The sequence below is a fragment of the Oryx dammah genome, unplaced genomic scaffold (genome assembly GCF_014754425.2).
Source record: "Oryx dammah isolate SB20612 unplaced genomic scaffold, SCBI_Odam_1.1 HiC_scaffold_13, whole genome shotgun sequence".
In the NCBI taxonomy this organism is placed as follows: domain Eukaryota; kingdom Metazoa; phylum Chordata; class Mammalia; order Artiodactyla; family Bovidae; genus Oryx; species Oryx dammah.
In genome coordinates, this window is record NW_024070197.1 from 26,321,062 (window position 1) to 26,333,233 (window position 12,172).

Consider the following 12,172-nt stretch of genomic DNA (forward strand, 5'->3'; position numbering starts at 1 on the left):
CCCCGTCTCGAGGCGACCTGTTTAACGCAGCGCCCCTGCTCCTCGGCCGCCCTGTTCGTCATTCTCCCCTCAGGGTCTCTCACCACCGAGTTTGTTGGCTGCTGCAAGACGGCCAGCACCACTGTCACCTCATGAACGGTCCGCGCCACAAATTCAAATCAGAGTTCCAGAACCTAGCGCTCCGAACTTCTCCCAGAGTGAAGGACAAATGGACCAATGGAAGCCCCTCTGGCTACAGACGTACAAGGTGGTGGGCGGGACGAAGGGTCGGGGTGGGCAGAAGAACGTTGTCCTGGCGACGGCTTCCGGTGCTGCGGTGACTTACCGCCGGAAGGCGAGAGTCCGCGGGAAAAGCGGTCTTGTTAGGTGGTCAGTGTGGCTTGGGGCTGAGGCGGTCCCCTCAAGAGTAACCGCGGGCTTGTGCCACGGTCACGCCACTGGCCTTCGTTTCCTTTAGCCTTCTCGCTCACCAAAAGATTTCCCCGTCCAGTTATAAAGTGCAAGTTGTTTCCCAAAGGTAAGCGTGTAGTATAACACCACTCCCTTGCTTTTTGAAGGTAACAGAAACTTGAGTCCACTTTGTCACCAGGGAGTGGGTACTAAAAAAAAAAGAAAAACAGTGAAAATTTGGATTTCTAAACATTTAGTAAAGTTTTACCGTGTGCATTTTTACTGTATTGTACACAGTTTGTAATCTTGAAATATTGGGTGCAATTTTATTTACAATTAAATTTAAAATTCTGGTTCTTTAGGACCAGCAAATTTCATCTGAACCGGGTGTATTAAAGACCTTTAATTTTAAAAATTTATGTAACCATCTAGAAGCTTCTCTAACTTAAGTTCTTAATCTCCCATAAATCTCAAGTTAGATGGTATAAGATGGGCAGGTTCTTTGAGTCCAGACCATTACAAGAATCAGACTAATTCAGCTGAGGTGCCTCCTTTCATAGAGAATCACTTGAATCTAAAATAATTGAAACCAGATGCTTAGCATGGCTCCTTTAGTTCAGTGTGTATCTCTTGGCGATAATGGTCTCACTTCAGTCTCTCCTTTATGGCAGAAAGTAAGCACTGTTGGAATGATGGAGGAAAAATAAGGCTTTTTACAGACAATTATTTAAAAAAAAAAAACTTAGCTTTGAAACACATCTTTTTAACAAAAGTCGTTGTTAAATTCTTGTCACCAAAATCTAAAAGGAAAAGTTCATAATTTATCTGCCTATCAAGAAGAATTTCTTCCTTTACACTTAAGACAGGGAAACATTTATGAAAGCTTAGATCTGTATGTTTAGGTTCCTGCCAACCCTTTTCTTAAAATTCCAACTTCAAAACTCCCTGCTAATGAGCACTTTTCCAGCAGCTTGGATGAAACATTCTGAATAACTTCTTCAGCCTGGAGGTTAGAAATTTCATTAAATAAAAAATTAAATATATTAGAATACTTAGGTATGAAACATTAACGAACTGAGTAACATTCTTCAGAAGAAGCAGCACTTAAGAAAACATAGGCCACCTGCATTGTGGAGCCATCTAAAATGATGAGATTTGATAGATAGGCAAGAGATCAAAAAATGGCCAGATTTCAAAAGAGAATGTTCTGTGAGCTGCTTATTGCCCTCATAGACTATTTGAAAATAAAACCAACTCTCAGCACGAAGCCCAAGAGGCATTAGAGATGAACTAGACTATCCTTTGGATGTCAGTATTGTACTGAAAAAGTCAGTTACACTGCTATTTATCTGCAGGGGGAAATGCCTAAATTTTATAAGGATTTAGAACTTTTAATTTAAAAGTGTATAGTGACTATAGAGTTTAGAAAGGAGACTTGAATCTAAGATGAACTTGGGAAAACAATGTTTTCTGTAGTAGCATCTGACTTTGTACTCTCCATTCCTCTTACTTAAATGTCTTCTTACTCCTGCTCTTTTGAATCTTATCTCTGAATGCCCAGGTCAAATTCTGAGTTTTTCTGAGCTGTAACTCGTAGTTAACTGTCTCCTTCAGAACACCTATAGAATTAAAAATACACTGTTTATTTGGCTTTTTTCTTTCCATTTAGACCTGGTAATGTTTTTCTCATTTATGTTGATGAATGTAGCTTACATGTAACTTGCCTTTTCTGTTGGATTCTAAGCTACTTAGAGTTGTATTCACCACTGTACATGGCAGAATGACTTGAACATGGTAAACATTCTTTTCAATCTCTTTTTTTCGGCTGTGTTGGGTCTTAATTGCAGCACGTGGGATCTTCATTGCCGAGTGTTGGATCATTATTGCCAGGTGCGGGCTCTTCGTTGCAGCCTGTAGGATATAGTTCGCTGACCAGGGATTAAACTTGGGCCCCCTGCATGGAGACTTAATCACTGGACCACTAGGGAAGTCCCAGTAGACATAATTCTGATGTAAAAAATGCCACTGTTAAGATTAATATTAAATATAGTGGCATCTGCATTAGTTTGCTAGGTTTGCTATACCAGAATACCACAGACTGAGGGCGTAAACAACAGAAATTTATTTTCTCACAATTCCGGAGGCTGGAAAGTTTAATACTAAGGTGTCAGCGGGGATAATTTCATTCTGAGGCTTCTCTCCTGGACGTGTAGCTTTGCCTTTGTCTTCACATGGTCTTTAATTCATGCCCATCTGTGTCCAGATTTTTTCTTATAAGGACATCAGTCATACTGGATTAGGGCCCATCCAAAAGACCTCATTTTAATTTAATTACCTCTTTAAAATCCTTATCTCCAAGTATGGTTGCATTCTGAGGTACTGGGGATTAGGACTTCAGAATATGAATTTGGGGGTACACAGTTCAGTCCATACAATAATCAACATTCAGAAAGCAGAAATGATTGGCAGTAGTTGTCCATTAGCACTCTCATCTTTAGACCTGTAGATAACATAATTGTGTACATCAAGTTTGTGTAAGATAATAGGGAATGGAAGTGAAAGTCGCTCAGTTGTGTCCAAGTCTTGGCGAATTCTCCAGGCCAGAATACTGGAATGGGTAGCCTGTCCCTTCCCCAGGAGATCTTCCCAACCCAGGGATCGAACCCAGGTCTCCTGCATTGCAGGTGGATTGTTTCCCAGCTGAGCCACAAGGGAAGCCCAGGGAATGGAAGAGCCTGTGGTAAATCAGAGAATATTTGCCAAAGACTTTCAAATTGAAGTTTGTCAAAAAACAGAAAACACAACCCACACACATACACCAGCATGCCACACAATCCTGGGTCATCCAAACAAATAAACAGCAACAACAAAACAAGCAGGCTGATTGGTTTTGGCTCACAGTGGGGTGGTTTACAAAAACCACCAGCATATTTCATTTGGAATCTATAACCTCTTAAGTGGATACTGGACATAGTATGTTTTTCCATATCCAAAAGACGTTTTCCCCAGACCCCGTTGGTTCACACATAACTTTACGTACCTACTTTGTTGAAGGAATTGTACTAAATGCCTCACTGAGGTTAAATCCATAAATTTGTCCACATATATCCGATGTTACAAGGACATCCAGTTTTTGATTAAATTTATAAAAATGCGTGGGCTTCCCAGGTGGCTCAGTGGTAAAGAATCTGTCTGCGGATGCAAGTTTGATCCTTGGGTTGGGAAGATCCCCTGGAGAAAGAAACGGCATCCACTCCAGTATTCTTGCCTGGGAAATCCCATGGACAGAGAAGCCTGCTGGGCTACAATCCACAGGGTTGCAAAGAATCGGACACAACTTAGTGACTAGACAACACCACCACCATATGCACAACCATGCATAATTTAGTATTTTGAGTGGTACAGGTTTATCCTATAAGTGAATTAGAACTCTGAAAAAAAAAAGTCTTTATGAGATTATGTGCTCTGATAAGGTCAAGGCTCTGATCTTAAGTACAAGTGGAGAGGACAGGACACATATATGAAAATAATTACAATGCAAGATAAAAATGAGACCATAGGAGAGTTATAAAGTACTGTGGGAAATTAAAGGAGGAAAAGATTTCTTCAAGGTTGGCATATTACTAAAGGTATTTAATGCAGTTAGAATTATTCTTTTTTATAGTACTTGGTACTTCGAATATAGCATTAATGAATGTATTGTATCTGAAGAAAGAAGACTCCAGTATTCTTGCCTGGAAAATCCCATGGGCAGAGGAGCCTGGCAGGCTACATTGCCGTGGGTTTACAAAACAGTTGAACATGACTTGGTGACTAAACAACAACAAATGTCTTATATGTTATTTGCATATGTTCACATTTCCCCAATACAATCTGAAATACTCAAGAATATTTTGATCTTTATATGCTCCAGTCTAGTGGTGTTTAGGGAGAAGGCAATGGCACCCCACTTCAGTACTCTTGCCTGGAAAATCCCATGGATGGAGGAGCCTGATAGGCTGCGGTCCATGGGGTCGCTAAGAGTCGGACACAACTGAGTGTCTTCACTTTTGCTTTTCACTTTCATGCATTGGAGAAGGAAATGGCAACCCACTCCAGTATTCTTGCCTGGAGAATCCCAGGGACGGGGGAGCTTGGTGGGCTGCCGTCTATGGGGTCACACAGAGTTGGACATGACTGAAGCGACTTAGCAGCAGCAGCAGTGTTGTTTAAAATATCAGGGTCACCTGGGTAACTTTTTTTTTTAATTAGAAGATAATTGCTTTACAATGTTCCATTAGTTTCTGCTATACAGTGTGAATCAGGTATCAGGTCAGGTCAGTTGCTCAGTCGTGTCCAACTCTTTGCGACCCCATGAAGATCTTCTCCTGCTTAATGATTCAGATTATCAGCCCCACTTAGAACCTTCTGCCTTGAAGCACCTGGTATATAGTACGCTCTCAATAAGTTCTTGTCAGATTAAATGAGTGGAGCTGTGATTTAGTAAGATTAATAAGGCCCCTGTGTGTAGGATGAATTAGAGTGGAAAATATCCTAGAGGCAAGGAAATCCTGTTATACAAGTCCAGCTAAGAGATGAAGCAGCCTTAAACTAGAGTAGAGGCCATAGAAAAGGAGAGAAATAGATGAGAAACGTTGGAAAGGTAAGTCTACAGAACTAGATAAACTTTATATAAGGCACTAGTTCGCAAAACATTGTTGCTAAAATTTACATGAGGTGTTTATTTCATAAGCAGGTTGCTGGACTCTGTATGAACTCCTGTTTGGTTGGTCCAGGGTTAAGCACATGAATTTGCATATTTAAAAAAATTTATACTGGAGTATAGTTGATTAACAGTGTTGTGTTACTTTCAGATATACAACAAAGAGATTCAGTTATGCTTATTCATGTATCCTTTTCCCATTTAGATTATTACAGAATATTGAGCAGTACTGTGCTATTGAGTAGGTCCTTGTTGGTTATCTGTTTTAAATATAGTTGTCTGTCCCCAATTCCCAATCTGTCCATTCCCCACCTTTCCCCTTTGGTAATCATAAATTCATTTTCTAAGTCTGTGCGTCTGTTTCTGTTTTGTAAAAAGTTCATTTGTATCAAATTTTTTTTTAGATTCTGCATACCAGTGGTATCATACAATATTTGTCTTTCTCTGACTTCACTTGTTAAGATAATCTCCAGGTCCATCCATATTGCTGCAAATGGCATTATTTCATTCTCTTTTTTTATATGACTAATAATGCTTTTGTATATATGTACCCCATCTTCTTTACCCATTCATCTATTGATAAATATTTAAGTTGCTTCCATGTCTTGGCTATTGTAAATAGTGCCACTATGTACATTCTGGTACATGTATCCTTTCAAACCTTTTTTTTTTTTTTTTTGATATGAGCCCAGGAGTGGGAATGCTGAATCTTATGGTAGCTCTATTTTTAGTTTCTTAAGGAACCTCCACACTTTTCTCCATAATGGCTGTTTAGTTTAGTTCAGTTGCTCATGTCCAACTCTTTGCGACTCCATGGACTGCAGCTCACCAGGCTTCCCTGTCCATCACCAACTCCCGGAGCTCTCTGAAACTCATGTTCATTGAGCCAGTGATGTCACCCAACCATCTCATCCTCTGTTGTCCCCTTCTCCTCCTGCCTTCAATCTTTCCCAGAGTCAGGGAAAGCTTCTGTGAGTCAGTTTTCCAGTGAGTCAGTTCTTCACATCAGGTGGCCAAAGTATTGGAGCTTCAGTATCAGTCATTCCAATGAATATTCAGGACTGATTTCCTTTAGGATTGACTGGTTGAATCTCCTTGCAGTCCAAGGGACTCTCAAGAGTCATCGCCAACACCACAGTTCAAAAGTATCAATTCTTTGGTGCTCAGCTTTCTTTATGGTCCAACTCTCACATCCATACATGACTACTGGAAAAAACCATAGCTTTGACTATAGGGACCTTTGTTGGCAAAGTAATGTCTCTGCTTTTTAATATGATGTCTAGATTGGTCATAGCTTTTCTTCCAAGGAGCAAGCGTCTTTTAATTTCATCGCTGCAGTCACCATCTGCAGTGATTTTGGAGCTCAAGAAAATAAAGTCTGTCACGGTTTCCATTTTTTCCCCATCTATTTGCCATTAAGTGATAGGACTTGATGCCATGATCTTAGTTTTCTGAATGTTGAGTTTTAAGCCAACCTAGTCACTCTCCTCTTTCACTTTCATCAAAAGGCTTTTCAGTTCCTCTTTGCTTTCTGCCATAAGGGTGGTGTCATATGCATATCTGAGGTTATTGATATTTCTCCTGGCATAATGGCTGTACCAATTTACATTCCCACCAACAGTGTAGAAGGATTTCCTTTTCTCCACACCCTCTGCAGCATTTATTGTTCATAAACTTTTTGATGATGGCTGTTCTTACTCCTGTGAGGTGATATCTTACTGTACTTTGGATTTACATTTCTCTAATATTTAGTGATGTTTAGCATCTTTTCAGGAGAAGGCAGTGGCACCCCACTCCAGTACTGTTGCCTGGAAAATCCCATGGTCGGAGGAGCCTGGTGGGCTGCAGTCCATGGGGTCACTAGGAGTCGGACACGACTGAGCGACTTCACTTTCACTTTTCAGTTTCATGCATTGGAGAAGGAAATGGCAACCCACTCCAGTGTTCTTGCCTGGAGAATCCCAGGGACGGGGAAGCCTGGTGGGCTGCCGTCTGTGGCGTCGCACAGAGTCAGACACGACTGAAGCGACTCAGCAGCAGCAGCAGCATCTTTTCATGTGCCTCTTGGCCATCAGTATGTCTTCCTTGGAGAAATGTCTGTTGAGGTCTTTTTTCGAGTTTTTTGACGGACATGAGCTGTTTGTAAATTTTGAAGATAAATTGTTTGTCGGTTGCTTCACTTTCAAGTATTTTCTCCCATTCTGTGGGTTATCTATTCTTTTTTTGCCACCCTGGGATGTAGTCAGGATGTGGGCTCTGCTGCACTCTTTTTTTTAAAAAAATGAAAACGTACTTATTTTTGGCAGTGCTGGGTCTTTGTTGCTTTGTGTAGGCTTTCTGTAGTTGTGGCAAGTGGGGGCTGCTCTTTGTTCCCATGCGTGGCCTTACTGCGGTGGCTGCTCTCGTTGCAGAGCACAGACTCCAGGTGCTCCAGCTTCAGTAGTTGCAGCATGCAACTCAGTAATTGCACTCATGGGCCCTTGAGTGCACGGGCATGTAGGCTCGGTCATTACGGCAAAAGGACTCACTTTCTCTATGACATGTGGCATCTTTTCCTACCCGGAATCAAACCCTTGTCCCCTGCATTGGCAGGCGGTTTCTTATCCACTGTGCAACCAGGGAAGTGCTGTCTATTTGTTTATGGTTTCCAATGCTATGCACAGGTTTTTTAGTTTAATTTGGTCCCATTTGTTTATCTTTTGTTTTTATTTCAATTACTGTAGGAGATACTGCTGCAACTTAAGTCAAAGAGTGTTCTGCTTATGTTTTCCTGTAAGGGTTTTCTCACTTTCTTTCTTTGTAGCTGTGCTGAACCTTCATTCCTGCACGTGGGCTTTCTTTAGTTGTGGCAAGTGGCAGCTTCTTGTTGATGAACTTGGGTTCTAGGCGTGCAGGCTTCAGTAGTTGCAGCAAGCAGGCTCAGTAGTGGTGTTGAATGAAAGTGAGAGTGGACACCTTTGTCTTGTTCCTGATCTTGGAGGAAATGCTTTCAGCTTTTCACCATTGAGAATGATGTTTGCTGTGTGTTTGTCATATGTGGACTTTATTATGTTGAGGTAGGGTCCCTCTATGCCCACTTTCTGGTGAGTTGTTTTTTTTTTTAATCATAAATGGGTGTTGAATTTTGCCAAAAAGCTTTTTTCTGCATCTATTGAAATGATCATTTGGTTTCTATTCTTCAATTTGTGGATGTGGTATATCACACTGATTTGCAAGTATTGAAAAATTCTTGATTCACTGGGATAAATTCCACTTGATCATGGTGTATGATCTGTATAACATATTGTTGGATTCAGCTTGCTAGTATCTTGTTGAAGATTTTTGTGTGTATGTTCATCAGTGATATTTGCCTATAATTTTCTTTTTGTGTGATATCTTTGGTTTTGGTAATGGGTGGTGGTGGCCTCATAGAATGAGTTTGGGTGTGTTCCTTCCCCTGTGAGGTTTTTTTTTTTTTTGCAGGGGAGGGGAAATGTTCAGGATAGGTGTTAATTCTTCTCTAAATTGTGATTTTATTCTCATGTGTTCTGCCTGGGGTTTGCTGTGCATCTTGGAGCTATAGACTTATATTTTAATCAGTTTTGGCAGGTTTGTCTAGTATTTTATCAAATATTTCTTCTGTACTTTTTTTCCTTTTCCTCTGGGACTCCAATTTTAAGCATGCTGCTGTTGCTGCTGCTGCTGCTAAGTTGCTTCAGTCGTGTCCGACTCTGTGCGACCCCATAAACGGCAGCCCCACCAGGCCACCCCGTCCCTGGGATTCTCCAGGCAAGAACACTGGAGTGGGTTGCCATTTACTTCTCAAATACATGAAAGTGAAAAGTGAAAGTGAAGTCTCTCAGTCATGTCAGACTCTGAGCGACCCCATGGACTGCGGCCCACCAGGCTCCTCCATCCATGACTGCCTAATTTTGAACACACACATCATTAATCTGCTACCTTTTTTAATACTTTTTCTTTCTGTGTGCTTCGGTTTAGGTAATTTCTGTTGAATTGTCTTCAAAGTTATCGATCCTTTCTTCTACACTATTCAACCTGCTATTCTGTTCAGTGATTTCATTAATCATTTTGGATATTATATTTTTCAGTTCTAGTGTTTCCATTTGATTTTTAATTATGGTTTTTATATCTTGACTGGAATTCCTCATGTTTTTACTCTGACTCATCATCATTCGAAAACTGCTGAAATTTCTACTTAGTTCCTTTAGTCTTTTGTCTGTAACTTTCTTGTAGGTTTCATGGACATCTCCTAGAATGGAGAAAGAATTAGGTAATATTCTTTCAAAAATAATTTCTGGTATTTTAATATTGTGTAAAATTATGGGCTGTGGTGGGCATGAAAATGTCCTTCTTCCACCTCTTTCTTCAGGGACCATAATTGACTGGTGAATTCAGGTACTGGTATGTTTTGGAACCCATTCCCATATTCATGTCAAGGCCACGATTCCCAAGTGATCCTTCCAGGCCATGAGTCCATATGGTGCCAATTGTAATCCAAGTTCTTTCCTGTAACGTAAGGGACTGTGTTAATGGAATATTTTGTCAAAGGACTCCCATTTGACTGGTCCGAAACCTTAGATGCTTAGTTCTCTCTCCTTCCGTGTTTTCCTTCATAGGTGTCCTAAGGCTTTCTTGCCCCCCTTTGGTCCCTCTTTTTTGCCTTTCACAGGTAAATCCTTTAGTACGTGTGTCGCATGCCCAATCCCATCTTTGCATCTGCTTTTTGGAAGACCCAGACTAATACATAGACTCAAACTATTAACAGAAAATTGACCAAAGTGGACTTTTTAAAAAGAATATTTTTTAGAGAAAAATACCAAATAGCATATGTAGCAGATACTCCTTCCTTTATGAGGTAGAACTTTATTTCCATCTGCTTGGATATGGGCTGGACTTAGTAATTTGATCCTAATGAATAGAGAGGAATTTGCCAGTCCTTTTTTTTTTTCCTACCTCCTCCCCCCCTCCACATGAACATTTTTCTTGACACTCTCCCCCACACTCCTGATGAAGTTTTAATATCACAAATATACTTTATCTGTTTATGTATTATATGAATATCAATGTTTAATGCATAATAGAGTAAAATTTCCCCCCAAGATCAAATTTTTATTCCTTTAGGAATAACCCTTTGTAATAACCCTTACAGAGAATGCACAGGGTAGAATAGATAGGGAAAATTTCTAACTTACTCCAGAGGAAGCTGGCAGGTGATCAAACAAGTGATCAGAGTTTATATCTCCAATGGTGATATCATGTTAACACCCTATACCTCAAGTATGATGAAATGCAAAGGGTATTTTTAACCTCTGTGATAGTCTACCCAAAAAGCTGTAACCCCAGTCTTATTGTGAAAGAACATTAGACAAACCAAAAATGAGGGACATTCTATAAAATATCTGACCAGTACTCTTCAGGAGTGTCATGGTAATGAAAATACAAGACTGAGAAATTGTCACGTATCATTGAGATTATGGAGACATGACTGCTAAATGCAATATGATGTCCTAGATCATATAAGAGAATGCACTCTATGATCTTTGTAACTTTTCTGTAAATTTAAAATTATTCTAAAAAGAAAAGTAAATATGTAGCAATTACTAGAACTATAAGCATTGAGCTAAACCGAAAATATCAGTTTTCTACATATAATACTAGTAAATGAAAAAATATGGTACATGTATTTATCAAATTTAGTGAAGCCTATGATGCAGTGTCTCATGACATCTATGCACAATTAATTCAGATTGTCCTGGATATAAGCAGAGTCACACGGATTCAAAACTGGCTGCAGAATCATAAAAAATATTGATAAACCATAAATGGAAATGGATCAAGTTGGGGAATATGTGTGGGTGCTGCCGAGATCTGTATTTTGTCCTATCTTATATAGCAGCTGCATTAATATTGTAGAAGAAGGAGTATAACTAATGTTAATGAAATTCACAGATGATATTAAATTGGCAGGTGATGCAAATAACAGTAAGAGCAGCAAAGCAATATAAAGGTACCCAGAGAGCTCAGAAATATGGAGTGGAAACAACAAAATGACATTCTGCCCCTTCAAAATAGAAACTACAACTGCTTTAGGAGAAAAACAATAAAATAGGTATTCAAAGGGAACAAAATCTGAAAGTCATTAAATGATCAAAAGGCCTAAGGGTGAAAATGAATTATAAAGTAGATACGAATTTATGACGTAGTGATTTTGAAGATTATGGCTATGTATACTGCTTGCTACAGAGAAAGAACAGGAGAATCTGTTCTTCATACTAATGGTAAAATGACATCAAAAGACAGAACTCGTTCTGTGTCAAGTTGGTACCTAACTGCCATCAACACAATATGAGTAGTAATGAAAATGATTAAGCTGTGAACACTACAGAGACGTATATTCACCATCAGCAAATTATACTGAGCTATTTGACTAGCCTTGCCATTCGTAGTTGCTGATTCTACTTCATATCCCATGTAGGTGACCCTTCCTTCAAGATATGTAACTTAGGCTAAACCTCAGAGCAGTTTACCTAACTCTTTAATCTTCTCCCCTCTACCCCAAATTAAATTTACAAGCTGCTTCTTTCTAATATGTTCTTATTTTAATTTATATTCAGGTATGTATAAGATTCCTTGATTGCTCATTAAAACTGACTTCTGCCTTTGTCACATCTTCATCTAAGTGCTGCAAACCTTATTTGCAGATTCATGCATATGCCCCTGCCTGCAGCCACAGAGCAGAGAGCAGAAGCAAGAGTAACACCTGAGGAGATTCATGCATATGCCCCTGCCCGCAGCCACAGAACAAAGAGCGTAAGGAAGCGTAACATCTGAGATTATTGGAATTAATACTTAAGTACATAACAGCCAAAATAAATAAACCACAGATCAGAATTCCTGTAGCAATGCACTATTCTAATGATCATAGCATGAATCAGATTGCCCCAAGATGGTATCATCCATTGGCAAGAAGTCATGTAGAATAATAAGAAATCTCTTTTCGGGATGACCACATATGCTTATAAAGTGTTACAAAATAGATACTTTTTTTTTTTGCATTTGATGTCTTTTTAAAAAATAATT

The 12,172-nt window shown here is 39.6% G+C and overlaps 1 long non-coding RNA gene across 2 annotated transcripts in view; it reads left to right on the forward strand.

Moving 5' to 3' along the window:
• Positions 1 to 302: 302 nt before the first annotated feature.
• The window catches only part of LOC120872677, a 141,991-nt gene continuing 130,121 nt past the window's right edge, over positions 303 to 12,172 (forward strand). Inside the window, exon 1 of one of the 2 annotated variants that reach the window (XR_005723310.1) lies at positions 303 to 517. This is a non-coding gene — a long non-coding RNA (uncharacterized LOC120872677). The remainder of the gene's footprint in view (positions 518 to 12,172) is intronic. The other variant, XR_005723309.1, reaches the window with a different exon arrangement.